At 39.8% G+C, this 20,191-nt stretch overlaps 1 long non-coding RNA gene across 1 annotated transcript; it reads left to right on the plus strand.

Annotated features, from left to right (window-relative positions):
- The first annotated feature begins 461 nt into the window (after positions 1–461).
- Positions 462–18,825, plus strand: LOC120746371. The gene is made up of 4 exons (XR_005698836.1): positions 462–1,577; positions 16,253–16,360; positions 16,958–17,063; positions 18,485–18,825. It is a non-coding gene; the product is annotated as an uncharacterized LOC120746371 (long non-coding RNA).
- The last annotated feature ends 1,366 nt before the right edge of the window (positions 18,826–20,191 follow it).

The raw sequence follows: 20,191 nt of genomic DNA on the forward strand, positions 1-20,191 counted from the left end.
CCAGATCTGAATGAGGGTGGGGGAGGTTCAATTTGCCATGTTGCAACGAGCTTAGCTTCTGTCTTGCTAGCTCAGTGGAGCTATGCGGAGTAGTCGAACGCAGATCCACTGAGCGCTCAACACAGACGGCATCGTCAGAAGGAAAGTTGATAAAATAAATTAAAAATTTTGTATTGTTCGATACATATGCGTACCAAACCGAAAGCACTGTATCGAACGGTTCAATATCGATACGAGTATCGTTGCACCCCTAATATATATATATATATATATATATATATATATATATATATATATATATATATATATATATATATATATATATATATGATGAAATATCGGAGCTACACCAACAGCTTTGACACAATTTTGACAAATGCCAGGATTAGTTCATCTCTCCTGTGAAACTAAGAACAAATGAAAAAGCCTCTTGAAACTTTGAGTACTATGTAACTCTTTTAAAGAAGTACAACAGTTTTCGAAAAAGAGAAGTTTCTTCATTGTGGCTGATTTGCAAAATTGTAAGGTTTCTTTTTCCTACCCTAACCCTTTTTTTTCTTTTTCTCATAAACAGATCTGGTGACCAACAACCCACAGAATGACAACACCATGTGTCAGTTCAGTATCACGATCATCTTATATATATATCCGTCTCTGTTGGCCTGATGGTTCTATTCCTGGATGAGTGCATAAATTGTGTTGTAGATAGCTTTAGCAGAATCTTTGGTCTGATTACTAAATACTGACAGCCACTCCAAGAGAAGTCCCAGTATTCACCAATGACAACACATACTTAATTCCAATAACAGGCATACTCATTCATAAATAATATATAATCCAGCTCCTTCTTCTAATAAATCTAGTTCAATGACAAACATTGAAATGTGTGGTTAATAACAAGTTAGGCTCAATCTTAAGCTCAGCTTTAACCTGCACTATTTGCCCTAATATCATGACTGCTGTGCATAATGCATGGATTTGGATATTACAGTAGGTACATGCGCTATGACTTATTTTTGCCCTTTGGCACAATGACCAATGTTCCTTCGACGTAGGAAGCTGCGGCTGAGGTTTGTATTGCACTTACTTGGTCCCTAAGGACCCCAAAACGCTTTACACTACATTCAGTCATTCACCCATTCACACACACATTCACACGCTGGTGATGGCAAGCTACATTGTAGCCACAGCTGCCCTGGGGTGCACTGACAGAGGCGGGCTGCCAGACGCTGGCGCCACCGGGGCCTCTGACCACTGGTGGTCCTCTGCTGTCAAGTTTTTAAAAACTACACAGTAATGTGTAGTTTTTACAACCAGTTTTGGTGGACTGTAACAAGCTTGTCCTACTGAATATGATCTGCTGGCAGCAGCTTGGGTTTCAAAACAGATTGTTTTCATACATTTGTGATGAAATGTTTATCTGTGAGATTGTGAGTTTGAAAGTGGAGTGACTTTGTAATCTGTTGGCAGGCGGAGTGTTGATACCACTGTGTTTGAGGAGGAACAACAGAAGCAAACAGCTGGAAGATCCTTCAGCTCCCATCTATAAGAATGTAGTGACACTGCACGCTGTCAAGGTAATTCAACCACTGCTGTTACTGACAAAACTGATACTGTGAAGGATAATTGTTCTTGTCACTATCAGACCTGAATTACCCACTGTCCCTTGAAATGACTCCAAAAGTTTTCAAGTACAGAGTCACAATGACGAAGTGAAAATGTGATGTCTTTTTTCATTATTAAAAACACTGAATGCTTAATAATGGGCCTAATGTCAGGTGTGACATTGGGTACAGTTATTGCTGCTTCTGTTGCTAGTGTGCGTGTTTATATAGCCCCTATGTCTGAAAATGAAGTCCTTAAACCTGCATTTTCTTTGATGTCAGGGGGCGATTACGCTGCTTGTAAAGTCTGGTGTACTGCATACATGTCTATGAAAAAAAGACTGTTTACTTGATTTATGAGCTCTGTAAACACTTTCATGATTAGTTCATGATCTTCATTTTTAGTTTCAATCATCGTTGGAATGAATAATGTCCTCAACGAGGTTCAGCACTGTTTCATTCAGTCTTAAAAGGAAGTTACTGATGATGAAACTCCAGACTTGAGATCAACCTCTGTGGCTGACAAATGACGTGTAACAGTGCCAAAAACAGAAGTTCATCTAATGTCTATTTAAGGCAGGCTGCAAAAGTCACTCAGTTCTATAGACTCCCAAGTTAAATTGTCAAACCTTTACATGCAAAATAAAGATGTTTAGGAGCTACTACACAATCCATTTTTGATCTCCATAGCTTATTTCCCCCTGTGTTAGACACACAGTGAGAGGATACTCACAGGGAAACTTCCCTGCAAGTGGCAATCAGCTGATGTGATAAGGTATTTTATGCAATACGATAATCTGTCTTTTCCAAAGAAAATTCAAACAGTTTACAACAAAACAGGTTGCTACATGTTAATCACACCACAAACATCCCATCAGAATGTCTGCAGGGAAATTAGGTCAATTTCTGTGAAAAGGGGAAAAAAACACAAAAAATGGAGGTTCGGAGGAAGAGATGGAACATTTTTTGGTGACTTTTTTTTCTCATCTTACTGGCTGAATTACTTCATATTAGAAGCGAAAAAAGTGAAGCCCAAACAGAAGTGAAAAAGATGTGGATATGCTGACGGATATCAGGATTTCGATAGTAGTTGTGTTTGCGGTGTGATACAAATGTAGTAAGCTGTGTTATAAAGCTGTGTTGTGTTTAGGAAAAGATAAATTATTTAATCCATAAAATAGCTCTGATCACATTTTCCCAACTGCTTTGCTAGCTTAATGTGTAGCTTGTTTATGGGCTCAAATTGGGTTCATAAATATTTTGTACTTGTAAATCAGGATTTGTATGTGTAAAAAAGATATGTATGTCGACTTAGCCAAAAAATACGTGTGAAACTCTGCACTCAAGTTTCAAGTTACAAGTACGAATTTTGACCCTATTTTTCTTCCTTCTATCTGATTGGCCAATGTCATGTCAATCACAAATCTATCCAATCACAGAACAGATGGGTTTGGCTATTGGAGGGGTGCTTTATGGAGCTTCAGGTCCTTGAAGGGAATAAATGCCCTTTTACATCCCAGCCCAGCGTTTTCTTTCATCACCAGGAAGGAAAACAGTCTGTGGTGTAGTCATTCTTCAAATTCTTTTTACACATACAAATCCTGATTTACAAGTACAAAATATTTATGACCACAATTTGAGCCCATAGTTGTTGGCTTGAAGCATCAATCTGTTGAGGAAAATCTGGAGTTTTGGACTCCAAATTGTTGATCTGGAGATTCAAACAGACTCTAGTTCTCATTTATAAATTGCACATTATGGCTAACAGGTAAATTTTCCTGTTTTAGTGCTGCTAGCCAAACAACGCCAAACCACTTACTGCTTATGACACAGAGAGTGAAAGTTGGCAGTAAATCCTTGATTTTAACATAAACTGTTTTAACCAGGGTAGCACAAAACTGACCGCTTAAACCGATTTTTAATGTTAGTCTCCTTATATTCGACTGAGTTATAGTTTTTGTTACTTGTTAGCTAAAATAACCTAATGTAAGTGTTATGTAATCAGCCACCAACCAACCAACCCGGTAATGTAATGTTCTGTCCTGACTAGGGATGGGTATCAAAAACCGGTTCTTGTTGAGAACCGGTTCCCACCGTTTCAATTCCTTGGAATTCTTTGCCATTTTTGCAAACGATTCCCTTATCGATTCCAGTCGCCCCGAATGACGTCATCACATTGCGGAGCGTCATTTACCTGGCAGGAAACATGGCGGCTCAAACGCTAAAAAGTTTGATTATACTTTACGAAAACGGATGGCAACAGGGCAACTTGCAATACTTGCAAAATGGATATTTCATTTAAAGGAGGCAACACTATGAATATGCAAAAGCATTTGCTCACAAAACACGCGATAACCTTAAATGAATGTCGTGTTTTTAATTCCGCTCCGGACTCGTGAATCTCAACCCAGCAGCAGTGGTAACGTTTGCACGTCCTCTCCCGTTAATGCGGCAGGTAAATAATCAACTAACAGTGCATATTATGTTAGCGCGATCTGCCTTATTACAAAACCATTACTGTGCATTTAGGTGACCATGATGAGACAGACAGAGTCTGGCTCAGATGCTGGCAGTTCTCGCTGCAGTCTACCGGTAGCGTCTCCTTTCAGGCCACGATAGACTAATGTCACCGAGCAGTGACTAAGTTTGTGGTAAAAGGCTTGCACCCATTTGCCAGCAGATGCCCCCAATTTTCGGTAGGTGAATGTGTTTAATTGTAGGCAGGGACATTACTGGATATTCTTGTGTAATTGCTACAGAATAATTTATGTTATACTTTGTTATTGCTACAGAAGAATATTTATTTTATTATTTTACATTTACAAGTTTTTTTTCCTGGGGACCCTGTGACACCCCATTGAAGAGCCGTAGGCTGGATCTCTTAAGATCTCACTGTTGGGTTTGTAAGGCCATGTTACTCCTAAATTTCTATCTTGTTCAAAGAGAAGATATAAAACAAAGTTCTAAGCTAATCGACCTTAGTGTTCTCCTTTTTTAAAAAAAAAGAATCGATAAGAGAATCGATAAAGAATCGAATCGTTAAACAGAATCGAAAATGGAATCGTGAAAATCTTATCAATACCCATCCCTAGTCCTGACAGAGTGAAAGTTGGTGCTAAACATGCTTTAAAAACTCGTCGGGGCTCAATGGCCTTTATGCATTTAATGTTTCATGTCCACTTTAAAATACTACCACAGTGCTGTGTCTCCCTTGTACTCATTACTTCTATTCTATTTAAGTGGTAAGGCAATCAAGTCTCATCCAGCAAAACATCACTGAAAACTCAAAAGACTACTTTAACCTTCATCAGAAGTTGGAGAGAGAGAGATTTTCTCAACATTTGCTGTTGTTATGGTAACTTTTAATTGGCTAACATTTAACTAGAAGAATAAAAATATTAATGCATGTTTCTTTTCTGTAGCAAATACATTGCATCACGTTAATGTATATTCAGCACTGTTAGAAAATATATGATGCAAACCTTTAAATTTATATGAAAATGATATAGGCCAAAGCTATTCACACATTTTGAGTAGGAAACTTTGAAACCCTATAAAGCTGAGATTTGAAGGCAGGCTGTTTGCAGTTTTGGCAGTAATGTGAGGCAGTAGTAATATTTGTAATAGTAACAGGCATTTTACAGAATACTATATAGAGTAACAGCTAGTAGTAGAAGACTAATAGCAATGGCAGAAGTAAAAACATATTTACAGCTAAAAATTCAGATAGTAATAATTGTAGTAGTGACCTAGCAATAGATGTAGTAATGGTTATGTTTGTGCTAATAGTGGCAGTGCTAAATGGAGTAGCTGTAGAACAGCAGTACTTATAATTCTAGACAGAACTGGAAATTTTAAGTAAAAATGCTGATGCTTGTTTCTGCTCCAAACTGAAAAAATAAAGCAGGGAAAATGGGAACTATTTTCATGTGGTAATTATTCAAAACTTTCCATTCAAAACTCACGTCAACAACTAAGAGTGTCTGAAGTCCCCTCAGACCCTTCGAGATATAAATTGATCCCTTATGGTGCATTACTCTGTAAATGTATATGTGTATGTTACAGATAGCTCCTGTAGTCATGTTTACAAATAAGTAGATTTTGTATCGAAGAAGACAGTATTACCCCATCTAATTGGACAGACTGACAATCTTTCTGATTTAATAGTTTCAGTATTTGTAGTTTTAATAGACATTTTACAGTCATAGCAGTAACTACTGGATAGTCCGTTGTTATGGACAACAACATGGATAGTAGGAGGATTTCTAAAAGCTACAGGAAATTAAGTATTAACCTAGTAATAGATGCAGTAAAGGTCACATTAGATAAAGTGATAGCGGCAGTAATAATAAGGCTCACTATGAACTGTAGCATATATAGAAGTATAAGGTTCATGCAGGTGTAGTGCTACACTACTTGAAGTGTCTTATCATTTCACATTTTAACTTAATGTTTATAGTTAAAGTTGTCAAAATGGTTGAGTTTCTCTGCATTAATAGAATAGAATAGAATAGAATAGAATTCAACTTTATTGTCATTGCACATGCACAGGTACAGGGCAACGAAATGCAGTTTGCATCCATCCAGAAGTGCTTTAGTGATATAGATATATTACAATATATATTAGCAATAATATAGATATGTGAGTATATTACAGAAATGGGTCTATTATGGTATGTTATAATGTACACGGTATGAAGTATGTTGTGAATATTCTATAACTATAAGTATGTACAGGCTGTAGTGAGTACAAGCTATGTACAGGCTATGAACAGGATATAAATATGAAAAACTATACAGAATATGAAATAAATAACTTTACAGAATCTGAGATATACAGCTATACAGAAATGGGAACTATGCAAGTTGTAAACAGTTGTAGGATTAAAGATTATCGAATGTACAGAATGATTATTTACACAGAGCTATACAGTAGTGCAGTTAAGATAAGTGAGGGTGTAGATAGTTTCTACAGAGGCTATATAAAGTGCTAGTGGTTGTGAGTGGTGGTTCAGTCCATGTTATTATTGTGTGTTTGAGGGTACAGTTGTCCATTGTGGGTGTGTGTATGTTCAGTCCATGAGTTTAACGTGGGTCAGATGTCAGGAGGCAGAGTTCAGGAGTCTGACAGCTGTGGGGAAGAAGCTGTTCCGGTACCTGGTGGTCTTAGTCCGGAGGCTCCTGTAGCGCCTCCCAGAGGGCAGGAGGGTGAAGAGTCCATGCGATGGGTGACTGGGGTCTTTGATGATTTTCCCAGCCCTTTTCAGACACCGCTTCCTGTAGATGTCTTTTATGGCAGGAAGTGGTGCTCCGGCGATGCGCTGGGCAGTTTTCACGACCCTCTGCAACGCCTTCCGGTCCGAGGCAGAGCAGTTCCCGTACCAGACTGTTATACAGTTGGTCAGGATGCTCTCGATGGTGCAGCGATAGAAGTTCACCAGGATGTCTGAGGACAGGTGGTTCTTCCTCAGAGTCCTCAAGAAGAAGAGGCGCTGGTGAGCCTTCTTGACCAGCTTGGAGCAGTTGGTCGTCCAGGTGAGATCCTCGGAGATGTGGACTCCCAGGAACTTGAAGCTGCTCACACGCTCCACAGCCGTCCCCTTAATGTGGATGGGTGGATGTGGGTCAGCATTCCTCCTGTAGTCCACGATGAGCTCCTTGGTCTTCTCGGTGTTAAGCAGCAGGTTGTTTCTGTCGCACCACTCAGCCAGACGATCCACCTCCTCCCTGTAGGCGGCCTCATCGTTGTCACTGATGAGGCCAATCACCGTGGTGTCATCTGCAAACTTAATGATGGTGTTGGAACCATCAGCAGGTCTGCAGTCGTGGGTGAAGAGGGAGTAGAGGAAAGGGCTCATCACACAGCCTTGTGGTACACCGGTGTTCATTGTGATGGTAGATGAGCAGTGGTTATCCAGCCGGACATGTTGGGGGCGGTTGGTCAGGAAGTCCAGTAACCATTTGCAGATGAGGGAACTGATGCCCAGGTCTGTCAGTTTCCTGATGAGTTGTGAGGGGTGGATTGTATTGAATGCTGAACTGAAGTCTATAAACAGCATTCTGGCGTAGGTGTTGTTGTTGTCCAGGTGTGAGAGGACAGAGTGCAGTGCGATGGAGACTGCATCCTCTGTGCTCCTGTTCTGGCGGTATGCGAATTGGTGGGGGTCCAGGGTGGGGGGGAGACAGGATTTGAAGTGTGCTAGGACCAGTCGCTCTAAGCACTTAGTGATGATGGGGGTGAGTGCTACTGGGCGGTAATCATTGAGGCAAGATGGGTTGGAGTTTTTGGGTATCGGGACGATGGAGGTGGATTTGAAGCAGGCCGGTACCACAGCGTGGGCCAAGGACAGATTGAATATGTCTGTGAGCACTCCTGCAAGCTCCCCAGAACACGCTCTGAGAACACGCCCGGGGATGCCATCAGGGCCTGCAGCCTTGTGGACATTGATCCTGCTCAGCACCGCTCCTACATCGGTGGGGGAGAGAGTCAGAGGTTGGTGGTCTGGCGTCATGTCTGCTTTGGTTGTGGGGTTCCCTCGCTCAAAACGAGCATAAAAGTTGTTGAGCTCGTTGAGGAAGGAGACATCAGAGGATGCGGGGGAGGGTTTGGTGGTCCTGTAGTCTGTGATGGTCTGGAGTCCTTGCCACATGCGTCGGGGGTTGGAGTTGGAGAAGTGTTCTTCTACCTTCTTTTTGTAATGGTGTTTGGCTTTTTTGATGCCCTTCTTTAGATTAGCCCTGGCTGTACTGTAGGCGTGTGCATCTCCTGACCTAAAGGCGGTGTTGCGGGCCTTCAGGAGGAGACGAACATCCCGGTTCATCCAAGGCTTCTGGTTGGGGTACATGGTGATCCGTTTCTGGGTGGTGACACTGTCTGTGGTTTCGGAGATGTAATCCAGTACAGATGAGGCGTACTGGTCCAGGTCTGTGTGGGTGAACATATTCCAGTCTGTGTTTTTAAATCTGTCCTGGAGCACTGCGTCTGTCCCCTCTGGCCACACTTTAATTGTCCTCACAGCAGGTTTCTCACGTTGGATGAGTGGTGAATACCGAGGTGTGAGGAACAGGGAGAGATGGTCCGATTGTCCAATGTGGGGGAGGGGTGTGGCTTTGTAGGCTCCAGCCAGGTTGGAATACACATGGTCTAAAGTCTTGTCTCCTCTGGTGTGGCAGGAGACATGTTGGTGGAATCTGGGGAGGACTGTCTTTAAGTTGGTGTGGTTGAAGTCGCCAGCAACAATAAAAGCAGCCTCGGGGTGTTTATTCTGGTGTTTGTTAATGGCTGCAGAAAGTTCTTTCATGGCCAACCTAGCATTAGCGTCGGGGGGGATATACACGGCAGTGAGTATGATAGAGGTGAGTTCTCTGGGGAGATAATAAGGTCTGCATTTGACCATTAAAAACTCCGCATTAGGTGAGCAGTGACTCTCAGTAGTAGTGGAGTTCATGCACCAAGCATTGTTAATATAAATGCACAAACCTCCACCTCTGGTCTTGCCGGAGTCATCTGCTAGCCTGTCGGCTCGGTGTGTGTGGCGTCCTGCTAACTCGATAGCATTGTCCGGGCAGCTGTTGTTCAGCCATGTTTCGGTGAAAAACATGACATTTGAGTCCATAATCCGTCTGTTGTTAGTGATGGAGAGCCGTATCTCATCCATTTTGTTTGCCAGAGAACGGACATTGGCGAGAAAAATACTGGGTAAAGGCAGCCGGTGTGGTGTTAGCTTTAGCTTAGCCCGTAGCCCTCCGCGCCTACCTCGCCTTTGTTTACGATCTCGGCGCCGTCTGCGTGCACTTCCGCCCGGCCGGGGAGAGTGGGCAGCCTCCGGTGTTCTGGAGATCTCTGGGATGAGTCGGAGATCGGCGATAAAACTGTTGGAGTTGTGAGTCCAGATGTCCAGAAGCTCTTGTCTGCTGTAGGTCAGCAACGCACAGCAATTCTGGACGAATAATCCGGTTACAAGTAGATAAAAAACCGCTAAATAGCAGATTCTGGAGAGACACTGAGCCTCGCGTTGTTCACGCGCCGCCATCTTGGTTATATTAATATTATATTATATTATATTAACAGCTTTCAGACACAAGATGTTGCCACTTGATCAGATGAGACACATTGAACTTGGCTCTGAAACAGGGGCGATTTTAGCCCATTTTGGGGCAAAATGGATCAAAGCACCCCCAAAGATTTCTTAAAAAGCATGCAGTACTTAATTGAGACGTAACATTTTAACAACAAAGTATAGATAACTGTGATGGCTGCACTTACAGCCACACAGTGGTAATACCCACCATGTTAGTGTAGAGGCTTATAAGTAACATTGTATTCACATTTCTTTCTTTATATATAGGAATTTATTTACAGGACAATAAATAACTGGTTTTGGTTTAGAGTTAATTCACATATCCACATAACACTGCATTCTAAAATAAGTGCGCACATTTTAGTTTACACTGTTATGTATGATTAATTTTCTGTTTTCTGAGTTACCGTAGTTGCAGCTGTTCCAGTCCCTTGATTAAGGAGCCAAGAGGTGGAAAAGGGGCGGAGCGAGCTTTAGAGGAAGACTACAAATTGGTTCATGCCATAACTCAGGACCATGGGGGGGGGGATTGGAGTTCATTATGTTTGGTTTTGTTAGGTACTGTGTGTTTTACCCCTTCTCCTGTTTTTGTGGGCTGATCAGCCACTATTTAAGTTTCCCCTTTGTCTCATTAAGTGAGGTCAGTTTGGTTAAGTTATCAGTTGTGTTGTCAACTTTGAGTAGAGGTTTGTTATTTTGACCTCTTTTATGGGCCCAAGATTTTGATTCTTTTTGCACGAGTTAACCAATTATGTTTTTTGGGTTAAATAAAAAATAATTTTTTTGGACTTTAACCTGTGCCTAAGTTTCCTTCACTGCTCAGTCCATCACAATAACCCCCCCCCCCCCCCTCCCAACCCCAAAATGGTTTGTTCCAGCTCACCTCTCCCCTACTCTGGCTCTAGCGCTCTTGCTGCCATAGCGATGGTGGCTGAGACGCAGCAGAGCGCAGGTGTAAGTGCCTGGCTTAAAGTAGGACATATTAGCTGCATTTAACCTTTAGTTATTTTTTATAAAGTTAGGTAGGAGTCAGACCATGTTTCTTTTTAGCTGAAAAACCCAGGTAACCTGCAGTGTTGAAAACTTGTTTTCTGACAATGTTTGCTACCCTACAATCCGTCCTGCTCTGTAGTAAATTCAGCGACATTGCATTGTCCTGTTGCTCCCATTGAAATATATACAGCCTATTTAAAATCTAAAACTTAAAGCCTGCTGTTGTTACCACTGTCCTGTTTGAAATGGAATGAGAGAAGCTGCTTATTTTGTCATATGTGCAGATATTAAACCCAGGAGCCGCATTCAGGTAAAAGTGTAAGAACAAATGATCTGTCAATAAAGGATAATGTTGGATCAGTGTTTCAATAGTTATATCTTTTATTAGATGTTTATGCGGTTTGGTTATTTGCCTTTTAGTTGAAAGTACACTGAGAGAGGACATTTTTATTAGTGCTCTTAATAGTTTTTTTTCATATTAATGTAATTTTTCTAATTAAATACAATCTATTTGTGTATGATTGTCAGTCCAAAGAGGGAGAGAGTAACAGAGGTATCCGTGTTTGACACGTCACTAGCCAAAGAGAATTACATTCTTGATAGGTGCCAACCTTCAATCCTGAAACAGTGACAATAACTGCAGTTCCTCTAAAGTGCACTTCAAGCTGGCTCCAAATATTATTCAGCCACAAAGACTCCAATTTTAAAACTTAACACCTTAACAGCAAAATTAAACAAATTGACATCCTAGTACAAAACAGTGGTTTTAGCCACTATAGCCATTTCCCTCATCATGACAGCTGTATGTTGGGGGGTGGGGGTGGAGTGTCATTGTATCAATTCAGGCTTAGAGCTGTGGTGGGCATACAATATACAATGACCAAACTGTTATTGTTGAGACTTTAACAGAATTGACCAAGTTCTTCTTTAATAATCAATCTCTGGCTGCTGTTGTTGTCAAATTATGTGTTTTTTCATTAATGTTAATTTTTATAGAATGTTGGGTTGGATTTTTTTTTTCAAGACAGTCAGTTTAGTTTGAGCTAGTTTCCACAATTGGTTTCCTTGTTGCCCCTTTTTTAAAATATTTTTTTATAATAAAGTTGAGGGTGGTATTTGTGAAGGGTGGAAGTTCAACACAGATATTACAATCCAAACTCAACACTTTATGTCATTTAGATATAATACTTACAAGAGTCACCAGAGTTGATGTTCAGCCAAACATTCATCCATGGCCCAGAGCAGTTCAAACGTCAGTGGCATTCAGGAAATGTGTTTTTTCACCCCTACCCTACTCCTAAACTTGAATTACTTATAAAACAAAAATACAGTATTATAAACATGGGTGCGTAGTAGTCAGTAATAAATTGGATATTGCCACAAATTCGTATAACATTAAATAGTGATCAACTGAAAATTTTAACGGACTTATAGACACTTTCAAGCCAGAGTGAAATATGGGACTATTTAAGGTGACCTTAAATAAACGGGCACTGCTTGTAGTTATGCCAGTATTTTCACCTTTTGTGATATATTTATAATTTCTCTATTTGTTGTATTCAGAAAATTTACACTTTACAATTTTCCTTCAAAGTGGAGTTAATATTGACTTGAAGTTTTGTAATTCGCACATTTTTGTAAACCCCCGGATTTGAAGTTTAAAGTCTGCACTTTAATTTAACCTTAATTGTTTAATTTAAAATCTACTGTGGTGTTGTACAAAAGGAAAACTGCAAAAATGTGCCTTTGTCCAAAACATTATCAGCATAAATGTACCAGATGCTTATTGAGCTGACATTTTCTACCATTCAAAAAGACGACAATTGGGCATTTCCTCTTTATTAAATTTCATTTGATTTATATACATACACTCGACACTATATAGTATGTTCAGTATTGTTTCTTCTTTTTTTAAAGTCTTTAATTTTTTGGACAAAACATTCTGTTAGAATTACTATTTTTTTGTTTGATTTTAGTTAATTATAATAACTATAATAACTACGGATCAAGAAGGAAATAATGAAGTGAGGACCTTTGTTTAGACTTTCCTTCTATGCTACTTCTTTTGTTACTATAAAACATACATTACCAGTACTGTCTTTACCTACAGTAGAGTCAGTACTTTCTCTGCTGGTCTGACGTCATGTCATGTACTGCTCATGTCCATCATTGCTGCCGCTTGTGTCGTAACTAGAGACTGAGTTAACTGAGCTGAGTGTAGGCTCAAGGTCAAGTTTGATTTCCTTTTTGGTAACTGTGGTTTGGCATTAGATGTTGCATGCAACATAATCACTATGTGAAGGAAATGGAAAGTGCAGAGCACTTCTCTGTCAGTCCCATCAGAGCTGTGCTGCTTTGAGGCGATTCCATTTTATTTTGGATGCTGAAGCCGATCATGGTTCTCCTGTGGATGATCCTTTTGGTGGTTCTGCTCTGCACAGAGGCCGTGAACATAAAGGCCAAAGGGGAGCTGGGAACAAATGTCACTCTAACCTGTACCAACAGGAGTTCAGACATACACTGGTATATGGAGATCCACAGTCAGCTCAGAGGATGTATTGGCCGCAGTTTTTCTCCGACAGACTCTACTTACTGCTCTCCTGATTTTGAAACCAAATTTTTAATCTTGGGAAACAGACTCATAATAAAAAACTTCACAACAGAGGACTGCGGGCTTTACTTCTGTGGCAGGAAGAGAAATGGCAGCATTCATTTCGTGGAGACTTTTCGCCTCGTGTCAAGTATGTATCTCAGTTTTGCTTGACCTTATCACGGTTTTAGGGATTTGTTTGGGAGTTTGAAGTTGTTTATCCTTTATTATTTGGTATTTTGTTTTGTTTGTTTGTTTGTTTTTTATTGCTGTGGATTATATTATTATTATTGTTGTTGCTGTTGTTTTGTTGCTGTGATAGGGTTACTGGGTACCTGGCTCTGGGTCCCACCCCGGAGCCAGGCCTGCCATGACCCACAGGACTGTTGGGCTGTTCTCCGGCTTGCAGCCTGTATGTATTTATATTTTTTTCTCTGGTTGACGACAAGAATGTATCCCTGAACCCTCAGGTTGACGAATGGGTCCTGAATGTTGTTTGTTTTCAGAAGGTGTGAAGGTGCTCATAAGTGCACGCAGGACGAGGACATCCTAGGTTGCAGACTGATGATTGATTTTGTAATTTCATCATCAGATTTGCAGCTGTGTGTTTTCTATACCTGCATAAAGAGAGGAGCTGAATTGTCATCCTCTTCTGTCATCAGGTGGTTGTGGTGGACAGGTCTGGCATGCTCTACTCACACAGAGTACACTGCAAGTGGGGCACTGCTAAGTTCAACTAAGGATATAGTTGGGTGGTGTAATGAATAATTTCAACACTTCTTCAATTACATTAACAGGTAGAGTCTGGAGATGAGGGGGACTACTTGCACAACAAGCTCACTGAGATAGTTCGAACCTCCTCGGTGGGAGGGCCCATAGGGTGGATGATAATTACCCTGAATTCCATCCTAGATGTTGTAGCCCTGTCTTGGTTGACTTTCCTTTACAATGTCACATGAAGATAGTTCTTCTGGACTAGGGTTGTGGTTATGGGAAAGGAGAATTTATTAATTAGTCCAAACTTGGATTAAGGTTTTCGTATTGGTCATGGAACGCTCGACCAACCTGTTATCCTGTCACAGGCTGGGTCTCTGACTCGGCATTGAGAATTTTATTTTGTATTGTTGAGACTTTCATGTTAGGTTTGTGATTATAGTTTGTGTGTTATTCTTATTTAGGTTTTAGTTGAGGTTAAGGTTAGCCATTATTTATCATCTGTCTCCTTGTTTTTCTGTTTGGTTTCATTTCTTGTCTGTCAGGTGTTTCAGGTCTGGTAAGCTGGTGTTGTCGTGTCTAAGTCTCCATGCTTGCGTTTTTACTTTGAAGAGGTCTTGTGTTCTGTGTTCATTATTTTAGTTCCACTTTCTCCTGGTGTCATCATGTTAATTTGTGTCAGCTGTTTGCACATGTGTTTCCCTCCCCCTCATCATCACATCATCATATCTGTAACATGCAACTTCTTTCGGTGCTTTGCTACTGGAAACTGAATTTCCCGGAGGAACCCACCCGAGGGATTAATAAAGTTTCATCTAATCTAATCTAATCTAATCTAATCTAATCTAATCTAATCACCTTGTGTGTATTTAATCTGTGTGTTTCCATTTGTTCCTCATGACGTCGTCTGTGTATCTTCTCCTCATCATAGAAATCAGTCAGTTCAGAGTCGTCACAGTGTCTTAGTTGAGTTTCAAGTAGTAGTTTCACAGTCTATTTTTTTTTTTTCGCTTTGATTAATGTTCCACGTATACCAGCCGAAATAAAGGCTCGCCTTTTGTTGGAGTTAATTCCGTCTGCTCGCCTGTGTCCGCACCTGGGTCCTCCAAACACACTCCCAACATATCCTCTCACGGATATTCAGGGTTCATGGGAGTATACATGTCTTTTGTGACCCGGAGAAAACATTTTCCTTCAAGGACAGGTGATCCAAACCACTGTTGTTCACGGCTCCAGATTAATTCGCTGAGTTCGTCTGTGTTGTATCTGGGGGTGGAAGGTGGAAGACAAGCTCACTTGAGCCCCTAGAGCTGAACATAAAGCTTTTCATACATGTGATGCATGCTGGACAGTTACAAACCAGTGGTTTGTCGTGCTGAGCAATTGAGGTTAGAAAAATAGAAGGTAAGATGAAATAGAGATCCTTAGAAAACTGATCAGCAAAAGTAAGTATGAGTGTATTTCCAGTGGAATGACACAGAGATAGATCCAGAGTTGCTATATATGCGACCAAGGCTGGATAGGAATTGCTAGGGACTTTTGGGGCCTTAATAGCCAAGCTGGGAATAAGTGGGATGCCACATTATGGGCACAAATTGAACATAAAGAATATGTAGAAAATGAATATAAATATGAAATGAATAAGGGAGGGGGGCCACCAAAACACTTTTTGAGTCATGGAGGATCTTGTCTTTATTTTCCACAAAGAAAACGACAGTGTTTATAGGGGAGGTAGATGGATGTGTGGATTATTCCTGCAGCTGGAGTTTGAGATATATTTCACTGTGAGAAATGAAGTGATCGCTGGTGATCGCTGCTGTGTCCATCACTTGTCTTCAGACAATTTGCCTTAAAGGTTTTATAAGTTTAACTTGACACTCATCCACATCATCATTGGTCACTTTACTCATTATCACGATGTTGCCATATTTTCATGGTCTTCCACTATCTCTGGTCTCTATATTACTACACCTGTGTGTGTGGCCCTTATCGTTTCAGTTTTTTGCAACAAAACTATTTTGTACATGGCAGTGTCTGTGCAAGTTTTAGAAACATTATTTGATCAGTTTGTCTACTGAAGCTGTTAAAAAAAGCAAACCAAAATAATATTTTCTATTTTAAAGAAATGACTATTTCTTTATCATCTACATTTTTGTCTAATATTTGAGGATAAACGTTTGGGACTTCAAGTGTAAACTGTATGTGTTTACTTTATCACAGTTTCAGCTTTTCATCATCAACTTTTAAATTTCATCTTTGTCCTTTTTCAGATGCCACGCTGTCTGACAACAACAACCCACAGAACAACTGCATCCTGAGTCAGTTCTTCATCATCATCATCTCTGTCTTTGTTGCCACTGTCATCATTCTAATAATGGGTCAGTGTATAGATTTTGTTGTCAATAACTTTGAAAGACTTTATGATCTTAACAAGAAATATCCACAGCCAGATCCTTCAAATTCAAACCAAACATAGTGATTTACTTATCATATATATATTTGTACCAATCCAAATATTTACCTTTACATATAAAAGACACCACACTTAGGTTTATTTTATTTTTAGAATTTGTTTTTTAACTTTCAGTTTAGTTTCAGTTAGTTTCCAGAGAGTTTTTGGTCTGTATAATTTTTATTGTTTGAAAATGTTCTGTCTTGTTTTTATATTGTAAATATATAAATAAGCTTTTGTTTTCAGTTATACAATTTCAGTTATACAATTCAGGGTTTTAGTTTGTCCATACTTCTGAAAAAATGTCCTTTAAGTTCTAGTTTTTATTTTAGTTCAATATTTTCACTTTTATCTTTTTAGTTTAATATTCGTTGATGGTAATGAACTTTAATTTGCTGCTGATTGGATGCACAACACTGTTAGGAGTTTCACTTCTAGAGCAAAGCGTTTTCATTCATTAATCTTAAGACTGCTTCTGAAGCTGTGAGTTTGGAGGTAAAGTGACTTAGAGATCTGTTGACAGGTGGGGTTTTCACACTGCTGTGCTTGAGGAAGAAAAACAGCAGCACACAGCTGGATGATCCGTCGAATCACATCTATGAGAATTCTATAACACTGTAGCTGAGCAGGTAAGCAAACCAATGCTGATTCTTCAGTTTAATTTTTAACTCAGTTTTATTCATATTATGCCAAATCACAACAACGGCTGCCTCAAGGCACTCATAATATTGTAATATAAAGCAGCGGTCCCCAACCTTTTTTGCGCCACGGACCAGTTTATGCCCGACAATATTTTCACAGACCAGCCTTTAAGGTGTCGTGGATAAATACAACAAAATAAAACTAGTACTGAAAAAAAAGAAGATTTATTCATAGCACACGTGAAAAGACCCAGGAAAACCGAGTTAACGATAAAAACGATAACAAAATAACGCTGAAAACCGATAAAAACCCTGAAAACCACACATTTCACACCCGAGCCTCAACTCTCGCGGCCGGTACCAAACGACTCACGGACCGGTACCGGGGACCGCTGATATAAAGAATCTACATCATTACAAAAAACAGATAAAACTCAAAAAAATCATATGACCCCCTGCGAGGAAGCACTTATGCAACAGTAGGAAGGAAAAACTTCCTTTTAACAGGAAGAAACCTCAAACAGAACTAGGCTGTGGGAGGGGCAGCCATCTGCCATGGCCAGTTGGGGGTGAGGGGAGAAAGGAAGTAAACTGTGGGTGCTAATGCTGCAATATTGTTGCTGAAACTACTAGTTACTACCATGAGACCTGAATTAAGTATTGCACTTCATAAATGTTTTACAAAATACTAAAACTCTCTTAGAATCACGTGTAAACAACAACTTGTAAAAAGAAAGTAAAAACATTGGAAACTATGCTTTTATTTTTTTCTTTTAATTTCAGAAACATAAATCTTGACTAACTGAACTGATATTATTTATATGGCATTATTGCTAAGTCTGCATTTATGTTCTGCTAATTCTACTTTCAGTCTGTGGTGTTGTGACTACTTATGGTCATATGGTCACAAATGGCAACAATTCTTAAAAGTGAGGCCGAATCTTTCGTGGCTGTATTCCTTCTATTGACCAGCAGGAGGCGACTCCTCTGGTTGTTAAAAGATGTCAGATCACATAGACATCTCTGATAAAGCGATTTACTGCTCACTTAATCTTTGATAACAATAATCACTTTAAGGTGACAAGTTTCACGTTTTATTCGCATTTACAGGATAAATAAACATGTTTACAGTCTGCTCTAAAAAAACTGTTTTGATGTCTATAACTCCCCCCATAGCTGTACAGGACTCACCTCAGGCTTAGAGCTTGTAGTATTATTAGTGTTTGAACAGAATACATAACAGGACCCAAAACACAAATGTTGAGACTTCAAAACATGATTTCCAAATAACTTCTTTTAATAATCAATCTGCTGCTAATACTACAGCACACTGTCACTACCCACACTTCTTAAAAGTACCGCTACAGTATTACTACTTCCCTATACTGAGCAACTGTCTTGTCTTTCAGGATAAGAGGATCCAAATTATGGCGTAGATTTCCAGCTGAACCAACAAGACATCACCGAAAGATTTCTTTGCCTTTCATCAAACGTTGGGGATGGGATATATTGTTTTTCTCATCATTTATTATTGTTGCTGTCAGACTCATTTTAATTGGTTAATAATTGGTTTACATTAAACTAAAAACTGAAATATGTATATATTTTTGTTCTCTACAACACAAAGCTGACTAAGTCAGGATAAACATCATTAGAAAATACCTGTACAGTTATTATGTAAAACTTTAAATTTATGTAGAGATAGATTTTTTTTGTGCTTTGTTTTTTTTTTTATTTGTTTGTTTTATCCTTTAATAAAACTTTAAGCTGTGCCGTGTTCTTGTTTTTTATTTTCAGAAGGAAGTACAGGAGAACGTCTGTGGTTTAAAATATTGAATTTGCTTCAGCAGTTGAACTTACAGGTTACAGCACTGGACCTCTGTGTGAAATCAGCCATCTGTCTTCACACAAAAGGATGAGCCTGGATTGGGCCGTACAGTTTTATACAACGTGACAGTCCTGCTGTCTCCCTACGAGTCTTCTCTCCATTCACATTCATGTCCAACCTCGCCTCATATCCGCACCTTTTCCTGGAATAAGACAGAGAGAGAAAACACCTCCCTGACTAGCCCTCATCATTAATATTATCCTACTGATGGTCAATGGTCAATGGTAACTTTATTGTCCCTGACGGGAAATTGATTCGCAGTATGTCAAAACGAACAACAAACATACAACCAACACATCACGTACACTCATTAAAAAAAATACTATAATATAATATAAGCCTGATAAAACAACCTAGATTTTCCATCGAAAAAAGTGCAATGTGCAATGGCAACAACACTTACAATTTAGTGTTGTTAATTAAGATAATAGCACTAGGTACAAACGACAATTTGTGTCGCTTTGTCTTCACTGCAGTCATTTTATAACGACGACCTGATGGAAGCAGTTGAAAATCATTAAAGGGAGGATGATCTGAACACAACAGGACAGAAGTTGCCTTCCTCAGCACCTGCCTGTTATAAAAGTCCACAAGCTGGACCTGAGACCTCCCTGAAATCTTGCCCGCCACTTTAACCAGATTGTTAAGTCTGGTCTTATTATCCATGGACATACTACCGTACCAAGCAATGATACAGAAAGTTAAAACAGATTCAATAAAACTTTTATAAAAGAGAGTCATCATTTCAGATGAAACCTTAAAACCTCTCAACCTCCTTAAAAAGTACAGTCTTTGTTGGGCCTTTTTCACTGTAGCAGCAAGATGTAACTCAAAGGACAGGGTCTTATCAAGAACAACCCCCAAGTACTTGTAACTATCCACCATTTCAATGGCTGCACCATTTACCACTGTATGCGCAGGATGAGGGGATGACTTCCTGAAATCAATAACCATGTCCTTGGTTTTCAAGGTGTTAATCATTAAGAAGGACTGATCACACCATGAAACAAACTCCTCCACAACAGGCCCATGGGAATCCTCTTCACCATGAAGGAGGCTTACAATGACTGTGTCATCTGCGTATTTGATGAAATGCCTATTGGCCTGTGTGCTGCGACAGTCATTAGTGTACAAAATATACAAAAGAGGAGAGAGACAACAACCTTGTGGTGAGCCAGTGGAAGAGTTCAGCTGTTTGGAAAAACAGCCGTTTATTCTCACACACTGT

Source organism: Simochromis diagramma, unplaced genomic scaffold (genome assembly GCF_900408965.1).
Source record: "Simochromis diagramma unplaced genomic scaffold, fSimDia1.1 OVJJ01000107.1, whole genome shotgun sequence".
In the NCBI taxonomy this organism is placed as follows: Eukaryota; Metazoa; Chordata; class Actinopteri; order Cichliformes; family Cichlidae; genus Simochromis; species Simochromis diagramma.